Here is a 24574-nt window from a genome sequence, read left to right as displayed (position 1 = left end):
GATTTGTATCAGTAAGGATTTGTTGGCATCAGCAATAAAGTCTGGATTGGGTGGCGGCATAGTGGATGGATCCCCACGTGGGGCAGTCTCTGGTTAACCCTTCTTCAGTCCCTGCTTGACTCTTTATCATTGTATTTCCTCCCATGAATATTTAGTTCCTTTTTCTTAGAAACAATGTAGCATCCACATTTTGGTCTTCTTTATGCTTGGGCTTCATATGACCTGTGGATTCTTTCTTATGAATATGTTTGTGTGTGTGTTTATAATACAATATATATGTATATATGCACATATAATTATATATATATATTGTTGCTATACACATATAGCATCATGTGTCCTTGTTACATGTTGGAGCATCTTTTGGGTAAATAACCAAGAAGTGGTATTGCAGGATCCTCATGTATTACCAATTGTGTTAGAAAATTCCAGACTGATTTCCAGAGTGGTTATACCAGCTTGCAATCCCACCAACATTGGAGGAGTGTTCCTCTTTCTCTACCTCCTTTTAATTATCATTTGTCATCTGAATTTGTTTTTATCTTAGCCATTCTGATTGGTGTGCTGTGGAACCTCAGGTTTTTTTTTTTTTTTTTTTTTTTTTTTTTTTTGGTTTACATTTACCCGATGGGTAAGGATGTTGATATACCTTAGTTAAGAATTCATTGTTTAGCTCTATACACCATTTTGAAAGGACTATTTGATTCCCTGTAACATAATTCCTTGAGTTTTTGTTTAGATTGAATTTAGCCCTCTATCATATGTAGGATTGGTAAAGATCTTTTCTTAATCGATTGGTTGCTCCTTTTTCCTAATGACAGTGCCTTTTTCCTTACAAAAGCTTTACAATTTTATGAAGTTCCATTTGTCAAATCTTGATCTTAAAGCATAAGCCATTGGTTTTATATTCAGGAAATTTCCCCAGTGCCCAAGTGTCCAAGATTCTTTCACATTTTTTCTTCTATTAGTGTTAGGTTATATGATTTTATGTGGAGATCCTTGATCCACTTTGACTTGAGCTTTGTATGCGGTGATAAGAATTGATTGATTTCCCTTCTTCTGCATGCTAATTTCCAGTCAAACCAGCATTATTTGTTGAAAATGCTATGTTTATTCCATTGGATGGTTTTGGCTCCTTTGTCAAATATCAAGTGCCTGGGATGTGCCTTCATTTCTGGGTCTTCAATTCTATTCCATTGATGTGGGTATCTGTCTCTGTACCATAACCATTAAATTTTTATCATTATTTTTCTGTTATACAGTTTGAGGTAAGGGATAGTGATTCCCAAAGAAGGAAAAGATCTTTACCAATCATGCAACAGATAGAGGCCTTATATCCAAAATGTACTAATAACTCAAGAAGTTAGACCGCAGGGAGACAAATAACCCTATTAAAAGTGAGGTTCAGAGCTAAACAAAGAATTCACAGCTGAGGAATGCCAAATGGCTGAGAAACACCTAAAGAAATGTTCAACATCTTTAGTCATAAGGGAAATGCCAATCAAAACAACCCTGAGATTTCACTTCACACCAGTGAGAATGGCTAAGACCAAAAACTCAGGTGACAGCAAATGCTGGCGAGGATGTGGAGAAAGAGGATCACTCCTCCATTGTTGGTGGGAATGTACAACCATTCTCGAAATCAGTTTGGAGGTTCCTCAGAAAATTGGACATTGAACTGCCTGAGGATCCAGCTATACCTCTCTTAGGCATATACCCAAAAGATGCCCCAGCATATAAAAAAGACACATGCTCCAGTATGTTTATAGCAGCCTTATTTATAATAGCCAGAAGCTGGAAAGAACCCAGATGCCCTTCAACAGAGGAATGGATACATAAAATGTGGTACATCTACACAATGGAATGTTACTCAGCTATCAAAAACAATGCCTTTATGAAATTCATAGGCAAATTGATGGAACTGGAAAATATCAACCTGAGTGATGTAACCCAATCCCAGAAAAACACATATGGTATGCACTCATTAATATGTTGCTATTAACCCAAATGCTTGAATTACCCTAAATGCCTAGAACACATGAAATTCAAGATGGATGATCAAAATGTGAATGCTTCACTCCTTCTTTAAAAGGGGAACAAGAATACCCTTGGCACGGAATAGAGAGGCTAAGATTAAAACAGAGACAGAAGGAACATCCATTCAGAGCCTACCCTACGTGTGTCCCATACATATACAGCCACCCAATTAGACAAGATGAATGAAGCAAAGAAGATCAGGCAGACAGGAGTCAGTTGTAGATATCTGCTGAGAGACACAGCCAGAATATGGCAAATACTCAGGCAAATGCCAGCAGCAAAGCACTGAACTGAGAACAGGAAACCCGTTGAAGGAATCAGAGAAATAACTGGAAGAACTTGCAGGGGCTCTAGACCCCATATGAACAACAATATCAAGCAACCAGAGCTTCCAGTGACTAACCCAGTACCTAAAGACTATGCATGGACTGACCCTGAACTCTGACCTCATAGTAGCATTGAACATGCTAGTAAGATCACTCATTTAAGGGGAAGTCTTTGGTCCTGCTAAGACTGAACCCCTAGTGAACATGTTTGTTGGGGGGAGGGCGGCAATGGGGGGAGGATGGGGAGGGGAATACCCATAAAGAAGGGGAGGTGGAGGGGTTGGGGTATGTTGGCCTGGAAACCGGGAAAGGGAATAATACTCAAAATGTAAATAAGAAATACTCAAGTTAATTAAAAAAAAGAAATGAAAGGATCCAGTGTTAGAAATATGCAAAAAAAAATTAAGCGAAAGACTACAGAAATTTGGAAGGGAGATGAGATGCGGGCAGGTCTAGGAGGAGCAGGAGGGATTGTGGGTGCACTTGATCAGAGCACATTGTATTACATGTACGGAATGTTCCACAAATGAAAAGCAAACCTTCCCATCCTTTTGATATCCTTATGCTGTGTTACGATGCAAGGCTTTCAAGAAGAACACAGATCAGATATCAGCTCCTGCTTCTTCCTTTAGGGGTGCCCTTGTGGTGAATAAACTTTACAAGCAGAAAAAAAAAGAAAAAGTAAAGAAGTTCTTTTCTTGTTGAGGAGAGTTTTCTCTGTCATGGGGTTTTTGTTATTTCAAATGAATTTTCAAATTGCTCTTTCTAACTCTATGAAGCAGTGAGTTGGAATTGTGATAGCGATTGCCTTGAATATGTTGATTGCTTTTGCCAAGTTTGCCATTTTTGCAATATTAACTCTACCAATCCATAAGCATGGAAAATCTTTCCATCTGAGATTTTCTTCATTTTTTTTTCTTCACAGAGTTGAAGTTCTTGTCATAAAGACCTTTTACTTGCTTGGTTAGAGTCACACTGAGGTATTTTTTATTATTTGTGACTAATGTGAAAATTGTCATATCCCTAAATTCTTCTCAACCTGTTTATCCATGAAGTAGAGGAAGCGTAATGATTTGTTTGAGTTAATTTTATATCCAGCCATTTTACAGAAGTTGTTTATTGGCTGAAGGAGTTCTCTGGTTGAATTTTTGGGGTCACTAAAATATACTATCATATCATATACAAATCATGATATTTTCACTTCTTGAATTCCCTTTGATCTCCTTTGGTTGTCTAATTTCTGTGAATAAGATTTCTAGTGCTATATTAAAGAAGTAAGTGGAGATTGGGCAACCTTTTCTATTCCCAGATATTTGTTGAATTGCTTCAAGGTTCTCTCCATTTATGTTGATGTTGGGTACTCTTTTTGTAATATTGTTTTTACTAAGTTTATGTATGGACCTTGAATTTATAATATGTACCAAATCTTTTAACATGAAGAGGTATTGATTGTTTTCATTTTTTGTCACCATCTAACAATGTGATCATTTGTTCCCCCACCCTGTGAGTTTGTTTAAATAATTGATTTTTCTATATGCTGACCTCACGTTGAACCATCACCATTTTTTGAAAATTCTGTCTTTTTTCCATTAAATGGTTTTAGAACATTTGTCAAAGATAAAGTGACCGTAGGTGTTTGCATTTATTTCTGGATCTCCAGGCTTGGATATCTGGTAAAATTTTCACTTACCATGAATGCAGAAACCAAGATACTCCATGACAAAGCCAAATTTACAAAACATCTTTCAACAAATCTAGCCCTACATGGGATAGTAGATGGACACTTCCAACACAAGAAAGGAACTACACCCTAGGAAAAATTTGGGAATTAATCTTTCAACAAACCCAAAAGATGATAGCCACACAAAAGTAATTCCATTTCTAACAATAAAAATAGCAGGAAAGAACAATAAATTTTATTTAATATCTCTTATCATCAATGGACTTAATTCTCCAATAAGAATATATAAACTAAGGGATTGAATAAATAAAGTGGACCGAACATTTTGCTGCATACAGGAAATATACCTTAATTATATAGACAGTCACTATCTCAAGGTAAAAGGCTGGAGAGAAATTCCAAGCAAATGGTCCCAAGAAATAAAACGGAAATAGCCTTTCTTACATTGAATAAAATTGACTTTCAACCAAAGATATCAAAAATGATAAGGAAGGACAAAATAATTGTCAAAGAAAAAATAATACTAAGATGAACTATCAATTATGAACAACTATGTTTCAAATGCTAGGGCACCTAAATTCACCAAAAGAAAATCACTAAGCCTCAAAGAATATATTGGCGCCAACACGATAATAGTAGGAGATTTCAATACCCAAGTTCATCAATTGACCGTTTGTGGCAACTGAAACTAAACTGATACATTAAAAATAACAGAAATAATCATCCAAATGGATTTAGCAGATATTTAAATAACATTTCATCCTAAAACTAGAGAATATACCTTTTTTCTTTGCACCTAAAAGTAACTTCTCCAAACTTACCATATACTGTGTCACTAAACAGGTCCATATAGATACCAGAATATTGAAATAATCCCATGCACCCTATCAGATTATCATGGACTAGTGCTGGTCTTCAATACTTTCTTATTTTTATATTTGTTTTTATTATCGATATTTGCTTAATGTGGTATTTTTGAAACACTAGCTTTCTTGATAGTTTGGCACTATGAAATCTAGGTTGGGTTTAGCCTAATAGTAATTCTTCCATTTTGCCTCTATAGTAGCAAGAATGAGAGCTCCATTCCATTCTTTGGTATATACTATATTTTGAGTGAACATTTTGGGCACACAGTGCATTTAATGGTTTTCATCTCTTCTTAAGTATATATTATTATTATCTCATCTTAAAAATTTGTAACTTGACAATGACATTTTTAATATCATGTTTCTGAATGGGTCTTTTGATCTCATTTTGTTTATATTTTATCTCCATTTTAAATGGATTTTCCTTTGTGAATATTTTCTGTCTTTAAGTATGTTTGTGCCTTTATGAGATTTTATTATTGTTTATCAATGAAAAAATGCATTTTATTTACACCAGCAGCCATACAGGAAGGGGAACACAAGAGTTAGTTAGCTATTTGTATAGTATTGGTTACTTATTAAAAAATAAAAATCTCTGAAACAAAGGACAGTGATTAATTTCACACTATCCTCCCCCAATGTTCCCAGCATACAGTAATTCCTAGTAATGGCCTGAGGTCATGTGGTGTTGGGAAATACTTTATGGAAGAATAAACCCACAAACCACAAAATATTTAAAGAAAATCTTTCTTCCATACACACAGATACATAATACGATTACAGGGAGGTCAATACAATTAATTAAAGAAGATGTAAAGAATATGTTGTTACAAGAAACTGAGGACAAGGAAAGAATTTCAAACCACTGTCAACTATACAATGGTGAACATTTGTTCCCAAAAAGTAGTTTGTGTGCCAGAACAATAACAGCTGTACTGGACCCACCTTTTATCTACACAGAGTGGGGAGCTATGGTCCTATTGGAAACAATGAAGACAGAAAACCAAAACAATAGCAAAAGGGGGAATTAATATAAGCAATCTGGTAATGCAAACTACCAAAGACATCTTTATGTTCTAACCAGAAATCGCAGGAAAACTCATATCTGAGCGCCCTATCTAATGACAAGAGTGAGCAAGCCATGGCCTTTCTCCCTTTCATATTTTTAAGTACTTTACAGAAACAAGAATCTCAGATTGCTTTATCCATGATTTATGAAAGGGTTTTCTAGGCGTCATGTATTAAGAAATCATTTAAAAGTATTTTTAGCTCCTGACAAGTTTTTATTAAAGTCCTCAAACTTCTTGGACTTAGATCCCAAAGTGTAACTAGGCCAAACCTGAGCTGTAAAACTATGACAAGGCAACAATAACAGATATTTTCATGGCCCAAGCACTATAGCAATATACTATTGAGTACAGAGATCCAAATTTATTCAAACAGATCAAGAGAGAAGGGAGAAAAAAAGTTAGAAAAGTGATGAAGAATCAACACCTCCCTTGTGTATGCCAGCATTTATGGTTCTGCAGTAAGTCCTAAGAGGCAGTATCCAAGTAGCAAGGGGAGGAAAGGACTAAGGACAAGACAGGGAGATAAACTAGCATGGCAGGTGTATGTAAGAGAAAAACTTAGACATGAAAATGTCCTGTAATTTAAAAAAAAAGATTTTTTTCATTATTTTCTCATTCCAATCAAAAGAGACATCCATGAATGATTCTCCTCTAAGGCTTCCATAAAAGAGGTAAAACAAAAACGAATATAAACATTGAAAGTTTGAAAATAAAACAAAAGAAAAAGAACTTGTGTACGTTTCAGAGCAGGAGCACTGAAAAATGAACTAAATCTGGTCAAGATGAAACCTAGAGTGAGAAGTAGGAACTAGAATTAAGAGCTGCAAGAGATAGGCAGGTGAGGAGTGACAGGAACATGTCCAGGCCTGAGAGATAAGACTGGTCCTTTACAAGGGCACAGAATGAGGTAAGAAAACATTTCAAATAAAGCAGCACCTTTCCTTTCTGCTCACCTCAGTAATCCCATCCTCTAATAACCCCCATTTACATACTAAAATAGAAGAGTTGTGGTATGTATATCACTCACTTCCCATTTACTTTTAACCCTGCCTCCAAAGTCAGGAAGTCCAAACTTTCTAACTTCCAAGAACAAAAATACAGCCCCAGGTATAAGGGGGTCCTGAGGGCCAAGTGACAAACTGCAATATGTGAGAGTAGAGAATATGGAGATTTCTCATTCAACATAGCAGAAGTTTGATGGCCCAAGCTAAGAAAGGAAAAGGCAACCATATCAGGTAAACAAGGTCTGCTTCTCATAACATTAAACTCATTTATATTATTCTTTCCTTTAAAAAAGAAATACTTTATTTGGGCTTATAATCCAGAATATCAGAGTCAGTGATGGATGATATCAGAGTAAAGATAAACAGGCAGAGGTTGCTGAAAGATTACATCTCAGACCATAAGCAGAAGGTGGAGAAAACTAGATTGAAATAGCTTCAGTCTTTTGAAACCTCAAAGCCTACCCCTAACAACATACCTCCTGAAACGAGGAAATACCACTTAGTGAGATTGCAATTTTTGGGCATTTACATTATTCTTAACTACACTTAGTCAAATCACTTCCCAGCTCAATCTTCATTTTGAATGAAGCTGATTTTCCTGCAAAGTGGCTGTACCATCTTCTCTTCCTAATATTGGCTTTCATCATGGTGATAATAGATGATTCTGGATACATAGGGGATGTTTTTATTCCTATGTATCATTCCATTTATGTACTACATGTGTACTGACATTTCAATGAGTTTCATTTGGAAAAGGTATAAATGGTTGATCTTAGATATACGGTTTCAACCTCTATTAACATCTTTTAGAAAATATCAAATATCCATTCTTGATTAATAATTTCTTCTCTCATAAGATAAAAAAATAAAATTTTACTCTAATCAAAATAATTATCTATATTTTCATACTGAAAAATACAGAAGAATATTAAGATAATGTGGAATATTAAATCAGCTGAAATGCATGTTCATTAATTAAGAATAACCAGAATCATTGATATGTTTTTGGAACATAATATACGAACAAATACCAAAGCATTGAATAAATAGTGTCAGAAGACGAGGGTCATTATATAAAATGTACCTTACCTTCAGATCCAGTGTTTTTGTTCATGTAGCAAGAATTCAATTTACCTACTCTTCCTCAGTATTTTTCATCCTCTCATTGACTCGAATTTCAAAGCTGTATCCTATAACTAGCATGATTGTTAAATTTCAAACCAAGAACAGTGCATGTGTCAATCATTTTCCGCCTTTCCTTATTTGTGTTTTATTCTGTTCCCAAAGGCCATGTTGTGTTGAAGTTATGAAGAATTTCTTGCTCCTTTGATGAAAATTTTCTGAAAGCATAGATTATTCATATTTGTAAAATACTATTGATATGTTTAATAGTACTGGATATTATAGTTAAAATCATCTGGGTTAGGAATTTTTGCATGTATATCATAACACACTAAAATACTAAAGATTAAAAGTAGAAGAGATAGAATTTATTACGTTTTTACTCTTCTAGGGTTTGTAAGTTTACAAAATCTTAGCAAATGATTTCTTTCTGTGAAATTCACATTCATGAGCTATTATATTCTAATCAAACAGTGTGTCAGCACCAATAAACTTGGATTAAATTCTAATTGCAATACAAAATGTTTGTAGTAAGTAAATGGGCAAATAATTTGTCTGAATATACTAAATAAGCATGTAGTATAATCATAGGTTTGCTCTTAATTAAATAAGTACTCCCAGATACACCTTGAAAAAATACAGATAGTAATGTAAGTTTTTTTTTTTTATATAACAGCTAATAATGGTCTGAGTAATGGTTTAAATCAACAAACCATGAACAGTAAGTAGGAATGTCTAGTGAGTTAGAGGTTCTTTCAAGCATCTTCAAGGGTCTAAAATAAATTCCTTTATAATTCTCCTAAATCCACTTATCATGAAACATTCCACATCAGAGTAAATAACACCAACATCTTTTCATTTTCTCAAAAAAAGTCATTGGGTTTCTTTTCTTCCTACTCAACCCACCCTCATTCTACTACCAAACACAACAATTTCCATCATAGCTCTCTGATATGACTCTTTTTCATTATCATTGACACTACTTCCAGATAGACTTCAAAAACATCCTTAAAATCATTCTCTGTATCATATCATAATTCATAAGTAACCACAGTCCCTTACTATATACATTGTGAGTTAAACAAACTTATTTAAAACTATTCAATGATTTCTAAGACATTTTCAGTAAATAAAAATTATATGTCTAACATTGTTTCTATATTCCCATATGAGACATTGCCTGAGATTCAGCTTTATTTGGACCGTACTTCTATCTCTTAATCAATGCAAACTACTCTCATATTTACTTTTTTGGATATGTCAAGGTCTTTATCCTCTTATCATCCTTATATTTACTGTAATTTTGCCCAAAATATAGATCAATTATTTTTCATCTAATTTAACTTAAATGTCACTTCCTCATGACAATCTCCATGACCTTATTTCTAAAATAGATTCTTCAACTACTTGCATACTATCAACTCCAACACACTGATTTATGCATTCATTTTTTTCTTTTTTCTTGTACTATAATGCAATCTTTATAGAAGAAAGTTCATAATACTTTCTATTCATTCCTAATCTATACACTATTATGGACATGGTACATTAGTGGAGACTTATTATTTATTACATGATTCAGTAAGTTGCATAAATAAACTTTATACTATTCTTCATTTTAATGAATATGCATCCCGTGCATTGGTTAGACCATCATGTAGTAATTATGTGAGTTCTTCAATTCAATGACCTAGTTGACATTGCCTAAACATTTTAATTTGTCACAGATAGTCTCTGTCATATTCAAAACAATACTTTGTTCACTGAACAATTATCTCAGATGGGAATATATTTGACATGAAAGAATGAGATTCCTAAGTTTAATTCACAGCATCCATGTGAAAATGCCAGCTGCCATATGTTTGTGGTCCCATCTCTGAAGAGACAGAGAGATGATGATTCCTAGGCACTTACTTATCAGGGAGTAAAATTTCTTTTGTGAGCTGTTCCAGTGAAAGTTTAAAAACCAAGAGGACCCAGAGCTGTGTTCCCAGAGCTGAACCTGTACCTCAGCTCTCTGTCCCCAGATCCAATGAGGAAATAGATGGACTTCCAGGAGTGCTGACACACTCAAGATCACAGGAAAGACTTTTTCTTCTCAGAGGTAACTTCCTGGAGTGCTCAGAACCCACGAAAAGAGGTGCAGTCTGTTACAGCATACTTTTGTTTCTATCTATTCCATATAGCTGAAATTTATCCACAGTTTTTGGCACACAAGATAATTCAAGAGAGAACAACGGTCCCATTACTGTTGACACACAGGCTAAGAGAGAATTCATGCCACTTTCAGAGACAGCAAAACCAGCTAACTCCAGATGGTGAGGGGCAAGTATAATTCCCTAAGGAACATAAACTGATGTTACTAGACATCATCAGAAACCAGTTCTCCCACCAAAGCTAGCCCAGTATACCCCTGACACACCAGAAAAGAGATAGAAAAGTTTGTAGTTCAAATCACTGAACATGATGAGGTTAAAGGATTTTAAGAAGGACATAAATAACTCCATCAAAGAAATACAAGACAACAGATGTAAAGAGATAGAAGACCTCATAGAGGAAACCCAAAAATCCCTTAACGAATTACATTACAACATAACAAGCTGCTGGAGGAATTGAAAAATCCATCAGGAAGTAAAAATGGAAACAGAAAACAACAACAACAACAACAACAACAACAACAACAACAACAAAAACAACAATAACAACAGCAAACCACACAAAGATGAACACTCTGAATATAGAAAACCTGGGAAAGATATTAGGAGTCATAAACGCAAGCATCAACCAACAGAATATAAAATATAGAAAAGAATCTCAGGGGCAGAAGATACCATAGAAAACAGTTACACAATTGTCCAAAAATACAAAACAAAAAACTCCTAACCCAAATCATCCAGGAAATCATAGACAAAATGAGAAGATAAAACCTAAGGATAATAGGTATAGAAGAGAATGAAACTCCCACTTTGAAGGGTCAGTAAATATCTTCTACAAAATTATACTAGAAATCTTCCCTAACCTAAAGAAAGAGACAACCTTGCACGTACAAAAAGCAAAAAGAATTCCAAAAAAATTGGAGCAGAAAAGAAATTTCTTCCATCACATAATAGTTAAAATATAAAGTGCACAAAACAAAGAAAAAATGTTAAACGCAGTAAGGGAAAAAGGTCGAGTAACATAAAAAGGGAGACCAATCAGTATTCCACACTTCTTAAAATAGACTGTGAAAGCTAGCAATCCTGGGCATATATCACACAGATCCTAAATGAAAAAAAATGTCAGCCCAGGCTACTGTAAAACCTCTCAACTACCATAGATGGAGATTCCAAGATATGCCATGTCATGAGCAAATTTACACAATATCTTTCCACAAATCCAGTCCTACAAAAGATGATAGATGGAAAATTCCAGTACAAGGCAGGAAACTACACCCAGAAAAAGAAAGAACACAATCTACTTTTAAAAAACACAAAAAAGAGATAAAGTAGGTAGCCACAGAAACATAATTCGACATTTAACAAGAAAAATAATAGACAAAACCAATCATTTGTCCGATATCATTAAACATCAAAGGACTCAAATACCTATAAAACGACAAACACTAGAAGTCAACTGCCCTGGAATAAAAACACTTTATTCTTCCTCTGTCTGCAATGGAGGGGTCAGAGACATGGCCATCTGATGGACCAAAATCTAGAATTGACCTTGTGACTGAGGAGTGTCTCAAACATTCAGTCTCTGCTGTAGTGTACCTGAAACTGAATCCTTGTGAACAAGAATCCATAGAAGATTCTCACTTTGTTTGTGGCTGACCAGAACTTGTTCCTCAAACCTTATTGCATAGCCAATACAACTCTGACCACCAAAAAATCTCCAAGAACAATGGATTGAGGTCCCTTGGCCAATGAATAAAAATTCCAGCCTGGATCCAAGGCCACTTATCTAAGATTCTCACCAGAAAGGCCAATATCCCTCACACCCATACCTGTGCGGCTTATAGTAAGTTTAAATAGGGTTTAGATCGAGTGACTTTGACACAAGATTTCAGAATAAATCTCAGATTGCTGTCAAGTCTGTAGTGGAGGCCTTGGAGATAAGAATTTTCTTGAGTTCTCTGAAAATATGGAGCCCTGGAGTGCTGGGACCATAGTCTTCTATAGAAGGTAATCAGGAATAGTCCCTTACTTTCAAACTGGTTTAAGAACTTTCTCCTTTCAAAAACATTGGTATTTTTTTCTGCTCAGGATGATTAGGACTTAGAGTTACTCATTTGACCAAATGGTCTCTCAGAACCATCCCTTTTGCTTGGGGCCCATGGAATATTTTACCTCAGACCATGGAGCATTGATCCCTCTGTTGAAGGTTCACTGAAATCCAAAAGGAGGGAGCAAATCCTGGAATCTCATGCTACTTCCTTGTGTAAGGTCACATGATATGTTGTGAAGTCATCAGTCTGGTGCTCATTTCTTTTTGGTTGAATATAGTTTTTAGGAGGCAATCAGGCTTAGGACACCCCCAACTTTTCTTGAATCATGGAATCTATATTCAGTCTCTTGCAGATTCAGCTAAAGATGTGTATATGCTAGACTGTGAAGTACCATTAGAAGATGAAGCAATGTAGGACCTCTTGAGCTATTGTAAGCAATTTAATTTTTTTCTCAAATACTAGGGGAATTTGAATACTCAAAACAATTTCCTGTCACAGGGACATCAGCAACTCTTCTTTACTCGGGGGTACTCATCTATTCTTTCTTTGATTAAGGAGGTGTCATATGTTATCCCTGAAAGAAAGGTTACTTCATATCATTCTAGTTTGTCCAAAGGAAGTTTAGATATTAATTTAGGGTGAGGAAACCCACACTATTTCTTGATATTATGGACTGTGCCACAGATATGTTTCCTAATTTTTCCCTGGTTTCTCTGTCAGTTCAAGGTAAACTGGAGGTTCACTTGGGATGCAATGAAGAGCCCCTGACAAGCATATTCTTCAAAGTAAGATGAATATATTCCCCTTTCTTTGAATAAGAAAATCTAGACATACCCTTAAAGTTGAACGTGGCTTAATACAAATTCTTCTGATAAAGAACATACAGAGAAGCAAATGAAATGAATTCTCATACAGATGTTTATTTTTTCTTAAGGAAACTTTAAATTAATATCCCCTGACAATGGTTTCTTCCGAGAATCCACCTCTATCCAGAGAATCTCAGTTCTATTCTTCTAAGAGGTCTTAATGTTTCCTTCTGACCTGGGTGGCCAGGCATACATAAATGTTTTAAGGAATGGCAGACCACATGGACATGATGTCCTCAGACATGTCAGTGCAAATCTGAGCCCTAACCTACGTTCTGCCTTTAAGGTTTGTAACATAAAATGGAGCAGTTTCATCTTTGTTGTCCATGATTATCCTGCTGCTTAACAGCTTGAGGAAAAGATAAATCCAGAGATTACCACCCAATATGTAAGAGCAAATTCCCTAATTTCTGGCAAGCACGCCTCATAGTCCCCAGACACATGGTTATTCTGGACTGTGAAAACAGTTGCACTTGACTCTCTTCTTCCAGTACCCCAGGTAAACCTTTGCCTGAAGGATTCTGTGACCTTTTCACTCTTTCCAGTCCTCCTAAATGTTCTCTCTGAATATTGGGCCCTTGAATTTCCAACAAAGTAGTTGTATACCTAACTGATCAGACATATTTTCAAAAGTGACTCCTTCTATAATCCAGGGACTCGACTCTACTCCGGTTTGAAGTCCCAGAGTCGAAGTTTGGAATCAGAGTATATAACCCTTGCAAACTGCAATCAGGCAAATCAATAGAAATGTAATAATTTCAACATTTCTGCTTAGATCTTAACAGCTGAACGAACCAGAAGGATTAACCTAGCCAGAAACAATTATCCAAAGCCTTTGGCAGAAGAAATATGTTCCTGTCTTTTCTCTTGCATTAACAGAAATTATGAATATATAAAACTCTGAATGAGAATTTGAAACTTATGATTACTGCTGGAAACTTTATCCTGGTATAAGGTACCAGGGACCTTTTCTGTTGACAGAAGTGTGTATGGCACCTATATACACTATGCCTGAAGAAATTTCTCTTCATTTTCAATAGTGCTTTAGAGTTTTCCTCTCTTACATGGGGTTCACTTTACCCAGTGTTAACTTACTCCTTCTTCTTATATTGTAGAGCATGTCAGTACTCGCCAAAGTACAGCATTGCCCTAGATCCTTTATGGTAAAGAGGCTTAAAACCTGCTTGAAGACTTACATGGCCCTTTTATATTCCTATTCCCATCAAGTGGTGTTGTCTTTTCTCCTTAAAGAGCTTCCAGACCAAGGGAGTGTTATACCACGCATCCTACATGAATGATCATCTAACATTCCCTGTCTTTCCAGTAGGATTGTGGGTCAATTTTCTACTTCAATCCACCCAGTAGATTTTAGACCCTCAGCTTCTGCGAATGGGGGCTTGGGAAATCAAATTCTATTGAAAGGGCTCTAAAAATTATTCCCAGTGCACATCAATTGTCTCAGACCTCCTCCCTGTGTACTATGGGAATTTTGGAGTACCTGTGGAACTAAAGAATCACTAGAGCTGCCCTTCGTCCTATGCCACAGAACACAGCTATTAAGAAAGTTTGCTTAAAACTAACCTCTTTATTCAAGGTCTTCATACAACACATATGCAAACAATGGTATCTTATATTCCTCTGCTTCTAAATCCTAGTTCAGAAGACACAAAGCTAAATTGACTCTTATACTATGTGCCTTAAAGTAGGTCATCAAAATATACACCATTCCTATATTTTATTCACATATGTGTGTAGCTGAACACATCCATGAAGAAACATCACCGCTTCCTGAACCACTTATACTGTTGTTGTGACCATTGCCTGGACTAAAAGATATATAGGGTATACATATAGAGAACATACTTAGAAGTTACTGAGATAGAGGCAGAACATTTCTCCAAGACCCAGTGTAGCCGATAACCTTCCCCTGCTGACCATGGGTGAAGTGGATACTTCTTTTCTTCAAAATATGACTAGGGACCTCCACATTCTGAACCAATACATTCAGGACTTCACTTTTGCTAAAGATCTTCTCAGAACTTCCCATTCTGTGAATCTCTTCTCAGAACTCTACTGTTCTGATATACGTCCTAGACTCATTCCTCTTTGACGAGGCCATGAGAACCACCCTGAATGATGATGTGACTCCTTCCCCATCAGTGTGGCCTTGGATCTTTCTCACCTCTTGATGGAGTACACTTCCTTTGACCAAAGGAAATTCACACATTCCTTTATTCACAAGGTGACATGAGACATGCTTTTCCAAAAAATAGTATGCCATACCTTGTATTCTAAAGCAGTCCCTCACGAATTTGAATTACCTCACATGGATATACTCTAAATAATAGAAATTCAAGGCTTTTACCTTTTACCATGGTGGGTAGAGAAATATGTTCTTCCACTCGGGTTTGAGGTCCCAGTTCCTATATATAGAATCATTGATTGATGGAATCAATCCAATCACTAGAAATCAAGAGCACCCTTTGTTGCTGCCAATATATGGACATATTAAGACAAACTGAATGAGCAAAAGATCCAGAGACAGTCATGCAGGCTGTTTAAAAAAGGCCTGGGATGTTACCTGCACTTCCCCATATTAAATACAAGATGTAAAATTCCTACCAACTAAAGAAGTATAGAAATTGAACGGCATTGTTGGGGAAAATCCTTTACCAAATCAGGTTACAATGACATCCATGTGTCACAGGATGTTTCATATTACCAACCCCAACTCCAAGGGTTTTCTAACACATACCTTTGCACAATCAGAACTCAAAGTTTTCTCTTTCTTAAAGGCGTCAAGATCTTCCTTTTTCCATCAATTACCTAAGTCATTGAACAGAATGTCTGACCTCCCTCCTACAACTGAGCCTACTCTACACATTCCCTGGTTGCCTTATGTCCTCTCAAGTACTCATATAAAGGAAAGACCCCCAAACTTTGATTATTTGAAAGTGGGCTCAATTCACTTCACTTCTGACGAAAGAGGCCCCATGGTCTCATGGCATACCTCTGTAGAAGCCAGAATCAGATTCAATAACATGCAGTTCAATGTAGTACAAAATGGGATCTTCATCCACAAAAACTATAGACATCCAGTTCCTGGCCAAGGGAGTATTGGTATGGATTGATGCTCACAGAGAAATCTCAGGTTTGGCTCCTATGGACAAGTCTCATTGATTCCATCTATATTTGTGAGGAGTTTCAGTTGTAGCCTCTAGCTCTGGATGCCCCAAGAGCATCACTTAATTACAAGGACATCTTATACCTGATTTAACTTCATTTTTCTTAATTGCCAAACTTGACCAAGATTGCCAGGCAATCATAATTCCAATTTCCCAGTGGGACATCATAAGATTCTTGGTGTAGATCAGAGGGCAGAGTACAGATAGCTAAAATTAAAATATATGCAACCTTACTACAGAAGGTTCTCAGAAATGCAATTTTTCCATCTCTCATTTATGGATGTGTACACATGTACACTTATAAATATATACATCATATATACATATATACATCACATATATGTATATATGTATATATACATTATATATATACATCATAGGTATACATATATACATCACATATACATACATATATGATATATATATACATGTATACATCTTATATATACATATACATATACATATGCATATACGTACATGTACAGATACACATACACACACACACATATGTGTGTGTGTGTGTGTGTGTGTGTGTGTGTGTGTGTGTGTATCAATGGAGCATCACAGTTCAGACAATCACCCTGATAGAAGAGCATGCTGACTAATGGAAGCTGGAAAGAATAATTGAAAGAAAATTATGCAATACCATATGTTTTCCCACCACCAAAGGTGAGCTAGAATTTTTCATTCTTCACAGTTAGGTGACTGGATCTTGGTAATTGGTTAAAAATGGCCAGGCACTTTCTTGTTTAGCAAAACAGTTCAGTATGACCCCATAAGTTGCAGTTATGAACACAGGTTACTCAAACTGCACCTATTTCCAAGCCATCTCAACACCATCCACTTTAGATGAAGGGAAATCAGCACTTCACTTTGATTGGTAGCCTTCAGGTTTTTATTCTTTGACAAATAATACCTTACACCATCCCCTTCTGTCCAAGATCAGTTATAAGAATGACTATAGTTTACTATTGAGATCTCAGAATTTTTTTTTTTTTTGCCCAAGAGGACCAAGATTAAAGAGTTCTTAGAGCATACTCAACCTTCTAATAGGGATGTTTAGATCAAATGACACCCTCTAATAGGGAGTTTTAGATCATGTCCATCTAATTATGGCCACTAAGAAAATACAGATGTGACCAAAGGCACTTCACTTAATTATGATCTATGTTAGTAAATCGTGAAACTTTCATTATTTGTCCTATATACCATCCTTCATGCTTATAACCGTCGTCGATGATTAGCTTCAAGAGGATTTAGAGACTGAAAATCATGACTGCTGAATAATACTAATGCTTGGATCCCTGACAGGCCTCCCATGGTGTAACTGAAGATACGATATGTGAAGTAGCCCTAGCTTGCCTGCTCAAGGTAGGCCTGAACACTCCATTATCCTTAAATAGTTTTGTCACTTTAAGCAGATTCTACGTTTCTTTAATATTCTACTCTTAAACGTCATTACTTTAGATCATTGATTTATGTCCAGTATATATCAAATGTACATTCTGTATATAAGAGTGTCCGATATCTGTCTTATAAGACTTACAATTCCTGAAGTCATCTCTGGCACCCAGGTCTCAAACTCCACTTCCACTCAAAAAGGTCCTCAGCAGCTAACCTATTTGACAAAGAATGATTCTGAACCATGCTACTTTTGATGAAAGATGTCACAAAATTAACACTTAACTGAGTCTCACATTCAAAACTTCCTCTAGGAGGGACATCAGAATGATACCTTTTGCTCCAGTTGTTCTCAAATTCACATCTTCTGTCCATGGGGTCTGTAATGTCACCATTTCATAGAAGAACTTCAGTGTCTCTCCTTTCCCTATGGGAGCATCAACACTCCACATCTACTCACAAGTATTTCACCTTTTTTCTCTGTATAGTGGGCAAGAACACTTTCACCAAAGGCCCACATTGGCCTGAAATATCTTCTTTTGCCCAAGGCGTACTCATGCCTGCACTCTCTTGTGGCCATCATTAGCACTTCTTCTCTTGATTTTGTGAGCCTGCTATATCCCAACTCTTTAGGATTACATACAAACTTATTTCTGCTACATGTATTCTGAGACATTCCTCCGTGGAAGAAAGGGGTGTTGATCTTTTCTTGTCTGAAAAAAGTCTTCAAAGCCCAAAGACAACTGCTGGAATGAAATGCAACCTATAGGACTGATGGAAGAATTGCTACCTGGACTTTCAAATGCCATGAAAATATATTGACATTCTAAATACTGATAAAGAATAGGAAGCTGATCAAGCAATACTGGATCTTCCTCTGCTCCACGAGGTACTAACATTTTCTCCAGAATAAAATGTTTTTTCTTATAATTTTTGAAGTAGCCAGAGATTTTAAACTTCTAACAAACCGGTATACAATATCTCCTTTGCACATTTTCTCAGAAATCCCGGTGATGGCCACGGTGCAATAACAACTTTTTCCCATGAAGTCTGGTATATTACCTTTTTGATGACTGACACAACAGTCCTACTTCTGTGCAAGTTCCCTACCTCCACCATCTTACTGAGTAAGATTTAGACTTATACAATTAGGAGGACTCCAGAAGGCCAAGGAATTACGACACATTCCCCATATGCCAAATCCATTTCCTCTCTAAAATTTCTAAGTTTATTGTCCTGAGAAACACTGTTCTGACGAAGAGATCTCAGAGAAATCTGGACTGAGTTCTCAAACAAGAGTCTAAAAGCCAGCACAAATCAGACTACTATCTTCATTGTGTTCCCTTACACAGAGGTGTCCTTTCACATGCAGAGGAATGTGTAGATGGACATATATTTGAATAAGATACTGAACCTAAGACTACTGCATTAGAGCCTCGTACAAGACTTCTAAGACTGTTGACTGCCTACCATGGATATTCAGGTGTGTATTCTTTACTGTGATTTTCAGTTTGGAGTTGCTGAAGTAGTGTGTGGCTGGAATGTTCTATAATTTCCAAGGTATCAATCAACCTTCAACTTCTGCTCAATAGTACTCCAGACATAAGAGGAAGAGAAGCTATGCACATTCCATACAGTCCAGGGGAGATCCTATTTCACCCTTATACTTTAAAACATCAAAAATCTATCACCTTTTCCTGGAGGGACAGCAAAAATTCCTCTTCTGCACACAGGGAAATTAGATATTCCTCCACCTATTCAAAGGAATCTGAGGATCCTCTTTTCATTTATATGATTTTTTAATTTAAGTTTCAAATATACCATTTCCTGGTTTCCTGTTCATACGTCATCTATCTGATCTCACTCCTTCTTCGATAATGGTGTTCCCATCCACATCATCCACCCGTCTAATCTTTCTCACCTTCCTTATATTAAGAGTCCACATTTGGAAGGATTAAGAGCTTTTCCTCCCCTTGTTGCCCAAAAAGGCCATCTTGTGCTACATATACATCTACAGCCATGAGTCAATCCATGTATATACTTTGAGTGATGCTTTTCTCCCTGGGGCCTTTCGTTGTTGGGCATTGTTGTCCTATGAGGTTGCAAGCCCCTTGAGGTCTTTCAACCGCTTCTCTAATTCCTGCAACTGGTGTTCCATTTTCAGATTAATGTTTTGCTGCTAGCATTCAACTATGAATTTGACCTGCTCTGGCTGTGTCTCTCAGGGACATCTATATCCAGTTCCAGTCAGCATGCACTTCTTAGCGTCAATAATCTTATATACTTTTGGTGACTGTATATATGTACATGACCCACAGGTGGGGCATGAATTCCTTCAGTCTCTACTTCTACCTTTGCCTCCACATAAACTCCCGTGAATGTTTTTTGTTCCGCCGTTTAAGAAGGAGTGAAGCTTGCATAATTTGATCATTCTTCTTGAACATCATGTGGTCTGTGGATTATATCTTGCCGAATTCGAACTTTTGGGCTAAAATGCACTTATCAGAGAGTGCATACTATGTGTCCTTTTCTGTGATTGGGTTACCTCACTAAGGGTGACGCTTTCTAGGTCAATCCATTTTCTTATGAGTTTCATGAATTCATTGATTTTAATGTGGAGTAGTAGAACATTGTACAGATGTATCACATTTTATGTATCCATTCATCAGTTGAAGAGAATCTTGATTCTTTCCAGTTCCTGGCTATTATAAATAATACTGCTGTGAGCATAGTGGAGCATGTGTCTTTGTTGTATGTTGCACCATCTTTTGTGTGTATGCAGAGTACAGGTACAGCTGGGTCCTCAGTTAGGGCATTATCCAATTTTCTCAGGAAACTTCAGAATGATTTCCAGAGTTATCATACAGGTTTGCAATCCCTCCAATAATGGAGCAGTGTTCCTCTTTCTCCATAACCTCACCAACATCTGTTTTCACCTGAGTTTTTGATCTTAGCCATTCTGACTGCCGTGAGGTGGAACCTCGGGACTATTTTTATTTTTATTTCCTTGATGACTAAGGATGTTGAACATTTCTTGACACACTTCTCAGCTATTTGTTATTCCTTAGTTGAGAATTCTCTGTTTAGCTCTGCACCCCATTTTTCATAGGATTATTTGGCTCTCTGGTGTCTAACTTCTTGAGTTATTTGTATATTTTGGATATTAGATCTGTATCAGGTGTAGGATTGATAAAGATCTTTTCCCAATCATTTGTTTGCTGTTTTCTCCTAATAACAGTGTCCTTTGACTTACAGAATCTTTGCAGTTTTATGAAGTCTCATTTCTGATTCTTGATCTTATAGAACAAACCAGTGGTGTTTAGTTCAGGAAATTTTTCCCAGTGCCCATGTGATCAAGATTCTTCTCTACTTATAGTTTCAGTTTATTGGGTTTGATGTAGAGGTTTTTGATCCACTCAGACTTAAGGTTTGATTAGACCAATAAAAATGAATCGATTTGCATACTTCTACATGCTGCCCTCCACTTGTTGAAAATCCTAATTTTTTTTTTCATTGGATGGTTTTGGCCTCTTTGTCAAATATCAAGTGACCATTGATGTGTGTGTGTTTGTCTTGGGGTCTTCAATTCTATTCCACTTATCAACATTCCTAGATCTGTACAAATACAACTTTTTTGTCGTTGTCCTTTGCTTTTTAATCACTATTGCCCTGTAATACTGCTTGAGGTAAGGAATGGTGATTCTCCCAGAGGTTCTTTTATTGTTGAGTACAGCATATGTATGTTGTGCCAACACTTTTATTAAATTCTAAAAAGTCTTTAATCTTTCTTTATTTCTTGCTTGACAAGTTATCTTTGAGTGGAGCACTGTTCAACTTACAGGTATGTGTGGGCTCGCTGATGTTTTGTGGATATTGAAGATCAGCCTTTGTTTGTCACGGTTTGATTGGATAAATGGACATATTTCAGTTTTCTTAGATCTGTTGAGGCCTGTTTTGTGACTTGTTATATGATTAGTTTTGGAAAAAATACTATGAGATGCTGGGAAGAAGGCATATTATTTTGTTTTAGGATGAAATATTCTATAAATATCTGTAATGTCCATTTTGTTCACAACTTCTGTTAGTTTGTCTAGATCTTTGTTTAATTTCTATTTCCATGATCTGTCCATTGAAGAGAACGTGGTGTTGAAATCTCCCACTCTTATTATGTGAGGAACATTGGGTGCTTTGAGCTTTAGTAAGGTATCCTTTAGGAATGCAGTTGCCCATGTATTTGGAGCAAAAATATTTAGGAGTGAGAGTTCCTATTGCTGTGATAATCTTTTGATAAATATGAAATTTCCTTCCTCACCTGTTTGGAAAACTTTTGGTTGATAATCGATTATATTCCATAGTAGAATGGCAAATCCAGCTTCCGTCTATCAGACCATTTACTTCAAAATTTGTTTTCTAGCCTAATACTCTCAGGTAGTGTCTGTCTTTGTCTCTAAGTTGTGCTTTTTACATGCAACAAAATGCTGGGTACTCTTTATGTATCCATTCATTTAGTCTACGTCTTTCTATTGGGGAATTCACTCCATTGTTGTTAAAATATATTAAGGAATAGTGATTGTTGCTTCTGTCATCTTTGTTGTTAGAGGTAAAATCATGTTTGTGTGTCTCTTTTCTCTTGGTTTCATAGCAAGATTAGTTTGTTGCTTTTTATAGTGTGTAGTCTCCCTCCTTGTGTTAGAGTTTTCTACCTATTATCTTTCGTAGGGCTGGATTTGTAGAAAGATACTGTATAAATTTCGTTCTGTCATGGAATATCTTCGTTATTCCATATGTGTTAATTGAGAATTTTCCTGGCAATAGTAGACTGGAATGGCTTTTGTGTTCTTTTATGGTCTAGAGTATATCATTGCAGGATCTTCTGACTTTCATAGTATCTGGTGAGAAACATTGTGTAATTCTCATAGGTCTGACTTTATATGTTACTTGACCTTTTTCCCTTATTGCCTTTAAACTTCTTTCTTTATTTTGTGCATTTAGTGTTTTGACTATCATGCGATGTGAGGAATTTCTTTTCTGGTAAGATCTACTTAGAGCTCTTTTGGCTTCTGGCATGTTTTTCGGCATCTCTGTCTTTAGGTTGGGGAAGATTTCTTCAAATTTTTTTGAAGATATTTACTGGCCCTATAAGTTGGGATTCTTCACTCTCTTTTATACTTCTTATTCTAACACTCGATCTTCTCATTGTGTCCTTGAGTCCAAACAACAGGTAACTTGGAGCAGAAAAGATGGTCTTATCTCTGCCTTCAAGTGTGTAGGCACTCTTACCAACTGGTTTTCAGCTCTCAGTACAGCCAGAAAACAAAAAGGTCCTTCAGCTGAATTCTCCTAGTTCCCTGTGTAAATATTGTGTACCTCCTTCAAATGATAAACTCTGAAAGCCTTATTTTATCCAAAATAGTTTTGGTGCATATGTGTGTGTGTGTGTGTGTGTGTGTGTGTGTGTGTGTGTGTGTGTGTCACATGTCCAGCAGACTCTGAATGGTCATTCCTTCAGTCTCCAAAGAACAATATCTCCCTACCCCTCTTATGGATATTTTATTTACTCTTTCAAGGAAGGAGTAAATCATCTGCATTTTGGTCCTCCTTCTTGAGTTTCATGTGGTCTGTGCCTTGTATCATAGTTAACTTGAGCATTTGCACTGATATCCAATTAAAAATGAGTGCATACTTTGTTTTTCTGTAATTGAGTAACCACCCTCTGGATGATATTTTCTAGGTGCATCCATTTGCCTATGAATTTCATGAACTCATTATTTTTGATAAATGAGTACTAGTCCATTGTGTAAATATAGGCCATTTTCTGTATCCATTCTTCTCGTGTAGCACATCTGGGTTAATTCCAGCTTCTGGATATTATGAATAAGGCTGCTATGAACATAGTTTAACATTTGTCTTTGTTGTATGTTGGAGCATCTTTTGGGTATATGTCCAGGGGAGGTATAGTTGGGTCTTCAGCAAGTGCAATGACCAATTTTTGAGGAAACTCAGGTCTGATTTTCAGGGAGGTTGTACCAGTTTGCAATCCCAACAACAATGGAGGAGTGTTCCTCTTTCTCCACATCCTTTCCAGCCTCTGCTGTCACCTGAGTCTTTGATCTTAGCCATTCTGACTGATGTGAGATAGAATCACAGGGTTGTTTTGATTTGCATTTCCTTTATGACTAAGTAGGTTATACATAAACCAAATCGTTCTAAGATATGATGTTACCCTAACTGTTGTTCTGTATATAGCTGTGTGCCCATTGAACAATTTCTATCTCCTTCTTCAAAGTTCAAGTCAAATCACATCAAGGAAATCCACACACAATCACATATGCAGAAGCCAATAGAAGGGGCAGTGTCAGAAATTGCCTAGAACACATTTGCACAGGAGAAAATTTTCAGAACAGTACACCAAAGGCTCTAAGATCACCAGTCAATTTACAAAATCCCATCATTCTGAAAACTTTCTTTAAAGCCAAGTACACTACCAATAGGAAAACAACAACCTACACATTTGGAAAAGAGTTTTACGAACCCTACATTTGAGAGAGTGCCAAAATTAAAAATATAAGAACTCAGAAAGGTAAACTCCCATACAACAAAGAACCCAACTTTTAAACTGGATTAGAGAGCTAACCAAGAATTCTCAACTGAGGTATCTCAATAGGTGAAAAACATATCGAGAAATGTTTAACATCCTTAGTTCACATAAAGGCAAATCAAAATGAACATAAGAGTCTTCCTTAAAACAATCAGATTGGCTAAGACAAAAAAACTAATGCAGTAGCAGAGTGGGCTAGGATGTAGGGAAA

General features: G+C 36.3%; 1 long non-coding RNA gene across 13 annotated transcripts in view; it reads left to right on the top strand.

Annotated features, from left to right (window-relative positions):
- Positions 1–24574, top strand: part of LOC134484383 (uncharacterized) — a 49909-nt gene that overhangs the window by 10938 nt on the left and 14397 nt on the right. For 6 of the 13 annotated variants that reach the window (XR_010061821.1, XR_010061817.1, XR_010061814.1 and 3 more), the window contains exons 2-3: positions 13034–13098; positions 17676–17735. This is a non-coding gene — a long non-coding RNA (uncharacterized LOC134484383). Of the gene's footprint in view, positions 1–2830; positions 3344–12338; positions 12744–13033; positions 13099–17675; positions 17736–18488; positions 18574–19117; positions 19249–24574 lie in introns of those variants that run through there. The other 7 variants (XR_010061815.1, XR_010061810.1, XR_010061818.1 and 4 more) reach the window with 7 other exon arrangements.

This window comes from Rattus norvegicus, chromosome Y, assembly GCF_036323735.1.
Source record: "Rattus norvegicus strain BN/NHsdMcwi chromosome Y, GRCr8, whole genome shotgun sequence".
Taxonomy (NCBI): domain Eukaryota; kingdom Metazoa; phylum Chordata; class Mammalia; order Rodentia; family Muridae; genus Rattus; species Rattus norvegicus.
This window is presented reverse-complemented; position numbering and strand designations above follow the sequence as displayed.